Genomic DNA, 5,595 nt, shown 5'->3' with positions numbered 1-5,595 from the left:
GAATGACATCTTACAAGCCCAATATTTTAGTTTTTAACATTTTATATATTTTGCAAACAAATTTTAGTTTAAATGAGGAATTTCTACAACCAACGCTCTACTCTTTTTCCCATTACTATGTAGTAAATATTAACTCTACCTTGATCGCAACAATAGCTTTTGTAGTTTAATGAGCTCTATATATTTTGGCAAATAATGGTTCAAGAAGCAATGCAAAAATGTAGTCAATCAATGTGAATGAATCTCTTGTTGAAGAACTATTAGAATATCTACTATCTTTTGAACTAGGGCTATCTTGTATATAGGTGAATGATCTCATCACACCTATCTAAGTCTGCCCAAATCACTATGTTCAATTTTTTCTTGGGGCTCCATCATCTTATCTATATCCTAATTAAATTGATGACACTTCCCAATTTGTTTGGAATTTCCTTGCTGACCGGACTTCTATTTCAAGAGATGATGCTCAACCTTGCTCATGAGATTGCACAAATTCAAGTGAAGTCTGCATTGGTTCAAGATCAGAACATAAAGGAGTGTGCATGGTTTCAACAAGAAGATATTGAGAACAATAGTTTAACTTTTTGGGATTGGTTTTTTACTCTTGACTAGTTGTGGATCTAGGTCACACACTTTTATAGAAGATTGAAACTCACTTATTTTTTATATTTGGAGGTTTATGAGGTGTTTCATATGTACCTAACATGCCCCATTAACTTGATTATGGAAACCATTATCATAATTTTGTTGATGTGGAAATTAGATGATTGATTATTCCAAGAATTTAAAGTACTTCTTGTTTAGAGGTTTGGAGAGTTATGCCACCAAAACAATAGGATTTTCTAAAGGAGGAAGAAGTCGATGTAATGTTCCACTATATGTTCTAACATCCATTTTTGATATGACAAAACACACCAAAGATACAAGTGGTGAATTAGATAGTTCTAGTGGGAATATTTCTTTTTATTCAATTCATACTAGGGAAGATGTGCTAAGAAGCTCCATTGATACTTAACTAGCTTTTGGAAGTCTTCTTGTTCATTGGAATAGATAATATTTTTGGAGTTTTTCACATGCACTTTATTTTCTAGGTTTTTTCTCTCTGATGCATTCTAATATTAATATTAATGAATGAGATATATTCTATCTTCTCTCTATTTTAAAATTATGCTTGAGCAATCGATAATTAATTTTGTTTAATTTGTTGGGCCTTAATACTAAACATGGATTGCCAATTTTTTGCTTTGCATATGTGATTGCAAACTTGGAAAAGCTAATGATCTGGGTGCATATGGCATTATAATTAGTACTTTAATTTTTTTATTTTGTGAACAATAACTGTGATTAAACCAATGAGTACATTTTGTTTATTTTCTTGAGCCAGATATTAAATCTGAGATCCTTTTCATAGTATATCTACTTATTAATATAATGTTATTATGTAAGCACACTATAGAGTCCAATTGTCAAATAAAAGAAAATAGCTATAATATCTTGTAGGTTCAAATAGTTAAAATGAGAAATAGACAATGCAAAGTTCAAGATTGTTAAGTCGCATACACCCAACTCGTTCAACTTTGATCATTTGAAGATTCAGAAGGATTTCATGGAATTGTGCCACTAGTTGTCAGTCTCCAAGAGACAAGATGGTTGAAACATAAGCTCTGATGCTTGCTTCAAGGTTTTCAAATATTGTATCCACAATCAAATGGATTGGATTTTTCACTTCCCTTGCATAGAAATCCTAAATCAAGGCACTGTTGCCACTTACTCCTGAACCTGTAGAATACCTGCACAATTCTGCATCTATTGTCTTGAGAAAATACCCATATAGCTAAAGGAAAATAGATAACCATCTGTAAGGAAATCATTATCATTAATAATATTTTTTTTTTTTATTGGAAAATTATAAAATCTGAATCAGGCAAATAAAAGTTGACTCCATCATTTCTCTGAAACCTCAAGGCAAACTTAGTGCATATTGCAAAAGTGAACAGAATAAAAGCTCCATTCATATTCATAACAACTTATTGAAATGACATATTCCTAGCCTCCTCGGCACTAAATAGGTCAAAGAATTTTCAATTTATATTCCTATAGTTATTTCCTTGTCATTTCAGGCACTATTGTTATATGTGTGATATATATAAAATGTGCCTCGGCATAAAAATAAGAAATTAAAAAAGTTAGAGAACATTAAAAAGTGTGAGAGAATCACCATCCAATAATAACTTCTTTTGGATTCACTCACTGATACAACTCATACATATTACGATGGTAATCAATATCCACTACAACCTGCAAGCCTAGAAAAAATTTGCTAGTAAAAGTAGTGTATAAAATTGATATGCCAAATATAACCTACAAACTCTAATTCATGTGTAAGAATTGGAGATGAACATAGTGAAGATTAGTTTCAAAGAAATACTTGGTTAGGATAGTCATTGTATGGGATGTAGTATGAATAGTGAATGTCAATGGTTCCATCAAAGGAAACAGAGCCCAAAAGAGTACCAATCACTCACTCTACCTCGTCATTCTGGTGAACATATGAGTCCCAAATGTTAAATAGAATTATTGGATGAAGCTTGGAAATTAAACTTGTTGAGGCCAATGGTATCTATAAAACCATTTTCCCAGCTACCATTGCTCCTACTCTTCAAGTACTTTTTTCTATTTGTAGGAAATGACTCGATTGAAGCCTATCACAGAGTTATTTCAATGAGAATTAAAGGTTGGGGTTTAGAATACTTAATATTTATGAGTTAATGTAGAAAAATGAACACTTGAATAACTTGAACATACCCCATTGAGGCTTTTTGGTCTAGGAGCATCACAAAGATTGAAAATCCATTGCAAATATGCATGATTATAGGAAAAAAAATTACTATATTTTTTTAAAAACATATCAGATTGTTCAAAATTTTGACCAATTTGAGGGTTCATCAAAATGTTGAACTACTTGGACACAAATTTGACCAACATGGGTCAAAATTTTGAGCAAATTTCATTGAAATTTGGGTCTAAATTTACTAATGTTAGAGAATAGAGAGAGAAAATAATGGCCTAGAGGAGAGTCTAGATCGAGACCCACTGATTTGAGTACAGTTGATTGGCTAATCAACCTTCACAATATGGTCCACTAGTAAGTGCCTAACATCCATGAACTTTTTTTGAATTATTTTGAGAATTTTAGCATATTTTCTTAGGGTTTTAATTAGTTTTTTCAAAATATTGTGTGATACTTTAGAAATTATCAGGGATGATAGGGATGGAGGAGATGGAGAGAGAGAGAGAGAGAGAGAGAGAGAGAGAGAGAGAGAGAGAGAGAGAGAGAGAGAGAGAGAGAGAGAGAGAGAGAGAGAGAAGACAAGAAAGGATAGTCCAAATGACTCTAGGGGTTCATCTAGTAGCTACACCAGATCAAGGAGTTAATCCAAGGTATAAAATGAAAAGCAAGAGGAGATAGAAGAGGGAGGGAGAGTAATAAGATGGCCTCAAGTAGAGGAGAAATAGGAGAAGAGGCAAGATCCATCCACAGTAGGAGGGTAGGATCCTTGAGAGCAATAGGTTACAATGCTAGAAGAATAGTTTTAGTAGGTGTAGAGTACAATAGTTGTGAGGGATCAACATCTTATTGATGCTAGAGAAGAGGCATAGGTATAATAGAAGGTTCTAGAGGAGGACCTAGTAGAGGCTTAGCAAGATAAAAAGTGGTAGGGGGTAAGAGAATCCTATTATCAAGGCGTAGACATAGATACAGTGCCTGAGGGTCAATGGGTGTCTCTTTATTCAAGGAGATCAGAGAGGTTAGAGGGAGTGATACAAAAACTAGATAGGACATAAACTCCTCCTCCCCAACCACATAAGACTCAGGAGGGAGGAAGTTAGTCCTAGGCCCCCTAAGTTTTATGTCCTTGTGACAGTTTTGATGTATCATTTTGGGAGACACTTATCCAAATTTTGTACTCATGTTGGATGTATACTTGATATTTTACTATTATATGATATTCAGGATTTGAGATCAGCAGTTTGTACTTGTATCTTTTATGCATTCATGTGATGTATGTATCTATGTTTCAGCACTTATGTTTTATATTTCCATGTGATGTTGGTATGCATGTTGATTTTTGTGTATTCTCATCTTATATTTAATATGCTCGTGGATGTATTGATGTTGTCTCTCTCATATATTTAGCTCTATGCTATGATATGGACTCATGATTTGAAATCTTAGAACTTGGATAGATTAGATGTGATGATGAGATAAACCCCTTGTGATGACAAAAATTAAAGAAGTGTTAAGTTGATAAGATCAAAGAAAATTGAAACACATGTTTGAGAAGAAGCAAGGGGAGATGAACATAGTTAGCAAATACATCCATGAAATATGAAGAAGACTCTCTCAATATTCAAATGTAAACTAAGCTAGAATGAACCCTAAGATGCAAGCTAGTATGAAAATGTACAATTGTAAGGGTTATATAAGTAGGTCCTATTTTTTATCATTAAGACTTATTAGGGACATCTCAAGATCATGCAATCATCAATAGCACAACTATGAGGATATGAATATGTTTTATATTAGATAGGTATGTGTGGGAACCCAACCTATACACCAAAGACATAAAGGTCAAGATGACTATGCAGTTAGATTCCCTAGGTTTAGAGTACCAAGATTATGCTTGCATCGAGATGCAAAATGTCTAGATGTCCATAATCATGTACTTGAAAAAAAATAGACAAGGATGATATGTTGCAGATCTTAAGTGTCAAGTAGGACAAGCAATAAACTCAAGAAACTTAAGATCCAACAAAGTACACCCACAAGCAGAAAGCAAAGGAAAATATGCCCCATGCCCCTGGTCCTCTATTTCATGACATCCTTGAGAGATTATTAGGGAGGGAACACTTAGCAAAGAAATCATCATAGACAAAACACAAAGAGAAATAAAGAAAAAAAATATTGACCAATTTTAGTTTAAGTGTGTGTGTTGAAGTCACATGACTATCTCTTTAGGACTTAATTCTACCAATGAGAAGTATTACAACATCCTAGACTATAGCTAAAGTATCTAATAATTTTTTTTAAAAACTTGATTGCAAGAAGAAAGTGTTGAAAAATATTGTTGAGCAAGCTACCAAAGAAACACCAACACAACAACGAGACCCTTATAAGCTACATAGTTCATGCCCCCTAGACCTAGATGAGAGTTAGTTCCAAGATAGGAAAGGAAAAGAAAGGTGAGATGAATGTTTTATGAGCACAAAAAAAGATATTGATAGACATAGGTGCAAGGGTCTTAAGTAGCACATGTTTTTAGGTTTTCACCACTTGGTAGGATTTCTTTTTCAGGACTTTTATAATTTTTTTGTATTTTTTTAAATTTTTTTTTGGTGATGCATCAAAGTGCCTATTGCTAGGTTTTCACTAAGACAATCATTTTTTCAGGACATTTTCTACTTTTTAGGTATTTTTTCAGTATCATATATGATTTTTTTGGATTTTTTTAGGATCATAAGATATGTACAAGTTTTTAGTAGCAAAAGAACTAAGAATAGAACTTCTTGAGGTGAAGTATGTTAATGGGACCA

General features: G+C 33.1%; 1 pseudogene; it reads right to left on the bottom strand.

Moving 5' to 3' along the window:
* Positions 1-1,510: 1,510 nt before the first annotated feature.
* On the bottom strand, positions 1,511-2,662 carry LOC149529521 (eukaryotic translation initiation factor 3 subunit F pseudogene; annotated as a pseudogene).
* Positions 2,663-5,595: the final 2,933 nt, after the last annotated feature.

The sequence above is a fragment of the Cupressus sempervirens genome, chromosome 11 (genome assembly GCF_028749045.1).
Source record: "Cupressus sempervirens isolate cs-2001-9-10 chromosome 11, ASM2874904v1, whole genome shotgun sequence".
Taxonomy (NCBI): Eukaryota; Viridiplantae; Streptophyta; class Pinopsida; order Cupressales; family Cupressaceae; genus Cupressus; species Cupressus sempervirens.
The sequence above is the reverse complement of the archived record's forward strand: the minus strand, read 5'-3'. Positions and strand labels throughout refer to the sequence as shown.